This window comes from Lathyrus oleraceus, chromosome 5, assembly GCF_024323335.1.
Source record: "Lathyrus oleraceus cultivar Zhongwan6 chromosome 5, CAAS_Psat_ZW6_1.0, whole genome shotgun sequence".
Taxonomy (NCBI): Eukaryota; Viridiplantae; Streptophyta; class Magnoliopsida; order Fabales; family Fabaceae; genus Lathyrus; species Lathyrus oleraceus.
In genome coordinates this window covers 569,072,679-569,075,181 of record NC_066583.1, presented here as the reverse complement: position 1 = coordinate 569,075,181, position 2,503 = coordinate 569,072,679, and the positions used below count along the sequence as shown (strand labels likewise).

Here is a 2,503-nt window from a genome sequence, read left to right as displayed (position 1 = left end):
CAAAAAGTAATTTTAATTTCAAATGAGACAGCGAGATCGTACATTCTGACTTAAAGTTATAGGTCGAATCAACAATCATGAGAGTGTGAGATAAAGCTTTTTAAATAAATATTTTCTACTGAGAGATATTTGACATTTAAACTATTCACCGGTGACTTATCGAATCCTTGACAATTAATGCGTTGCATACTGATTCCTTCCATCAATTCTTTCTTAAAACTAAATTTCCCTTAGATTTAATATTCTGCACTCGAACTTCTACTAATCATTCCCTTAGCTAAACATAGTGACGTTAGTAACACTAGTTTGACCATAGGTCCCTGTGGGATGGATATCTTTTAAAACTTAAGCGACTGGACTGTGCACTTGCAGTCAAGTACCCGATAGACTATATTTTATATATAGTCATGACTAGCATCAAGTTTTTGGCGCCGTTGTCGGGGACCTGTTTTAGTCGAATAGTGCGATTCTTTCGTTGCACGGTATAGACTAAGGTAAAAATAAAAACTAATTTACTCTCCCTTATTTCCCCGATTGTATGCCAAGTACTCGCTCACAAGGCGATAACTTAGCACCACCAGTCCAAGAATTAGAGCGTTTCTTATACGTAAGACGCCGAATGCAAGAATATCAACAAAAGTATGATATTCCCGATATCTTCTCTCCTCCTAAACCAGAAGAAAAACCAACCATGGCTGAAGAAGGACCACATAATCGTCCTCTTAAATTCTACGCTACCCCGTCCCAACAAGAACCTCACAACAACATTGTTGCCCCCGCTATCAATCAAAATGATTTCGAGCTGAAACCCTCACTATTATCAGCCGTCCAACAACATCAATTTGCTGGAAATCCTACGGACAATCCTAATGAACACCTGACCAAGTTTGTGCAGTACGCAAACATTATAAAGGTGAATGGTGTATCTCAAGATGCGATAAGACTGCGCCTCTTTTCTTTCTCACTAAGAGACAGAGCTTGGGCTTGGTTGCAATCCTTGCCCTCCAACTCCGTTACAACATGGGAAGAACTGAAGAACGTTTTCTTATCCCGATATTTTCCGCCGAGCAAAACTGCTATGCTGAGAGCTCAAATCAACGGATTCAGGCAAAAAGATGTAGAATCTCTCTACGAAGCGTGGGAGAGATACAAGGATATGATGAGGATATGTTCACATCATGGTCTCGAAGATTGGGTGATCATTCACACATTTTACAATGGGCTTCTATATAACACAAGACTGACAGTAGACGCTGCCGCAGGCGGTGCACTTATGGACAAGCCATACAACGAAGCCTATCAACTCATTGAAAACATGGCCCAAAACCATTGCCAATGGGGAGGTGAAAGAACTCCAGTAGAAAAGTCCCAGACAAAGGGTGGAATGTACGAAATCAGTAGCCTTGACCATGTTCATGCAAAGGTAGATGCCCTTGTTCAAAAATTAGACAACTTGACCATACCACCCACAGCCACCGTGGCTGCTGTAACTCCAAACTGTGAGTTATGTGGAAACCCTGGACACATTGCACAAGAATGTCAAATATTAGCATGAGTCCCAACCGATCAAGTAAATTACGCACAGGGAAATCCCTATTCGAATACCTACAACCCAGGTTGGAAAAACCATCCTAATTTCTCGTATAAGAATAACAACGCCCTGTACGCACCTGGCCAAGCACCAGCTGTTCCGCCTGGATATCAAAAGCCAGCTAATAATGCTCCTAACATGCCTAGGAAGTCAAATCTCAAATTAATGATGGAAAGCTTCATAGCTACCCAAGCTCAGACGAACAAAGACTTCTTGAACCAAAACATACATACTAGCGAGCAACTTAAACAACTAGCGAGCAAAGTAGACGCCTTAGCCACCCACAATAAAATGCTTGAAACACAGATTTCACAAGTGGCTCAACATCAAGCATCTACAGCCGCTCCAGCTGGAACATTTCCTGGACAGCCGCAACCTAATCCAAAAGGACATGCAAATTCCGTTATACTGAGGAGTGGAAAAGAAATAGACGGACCCGTAGATCCAAGACTCCAAAACCCTGCCATGTACCAAAAACCAGACAAAACCTCAACTGAGCAGGTGAATGAACCAAAGGAAATAGAAGATAAAACCCGAGAGGCCGAAGAGAAAGAGAAACCTTATGTGCCTCCGCCTCCTTATAAACCACCTATTTCGTATCCTCAAAGACTCACAAGTTCTAAAACTGCGAGTCAATTTAGGGAATTTATTGAACTTCTGAAGCAACTAAACATTACGATGCCCTTTACAGAAGCCATCACACAAATGCCCTCCTATGCCAAATTTCTTAAGGAAATCCTATCCAATAAGAAAAAGATTGAGGATAACGAAACATTACACTTACTGCCGAGTGTAGCGCAATAATCCAGAATAACATGCCTCCCAAACTAAAAGACCCAGGTAGTTTTTCCATACCCTGTGTCATTGGAAAATTCGTCATAGACAAAGCTCTATGCGATCTAGGAGCCAACA

The 2,503-nt window shown here is 41.6% G+C and overlaps 1 non-coding gene across 1 annotated transcript; it reads right to left on the bottom strand.

Annotated features, from left to right (window-relative positions):
* Positions 1–1,078: 1,078 nt before the first annotated feature.
* On the bottom strand, positions 1,079–1,185 carry LOC127090243 (small nucleolar RNA R71). The gene has a single exon (XR_007791769.1). It is a non-coding gene; the product is annotated as a small nucleolar RNA R71 (small nucleolar RNA).
* Positions 1,186–2,503: the final 1,318 nt, after the last annotated feature.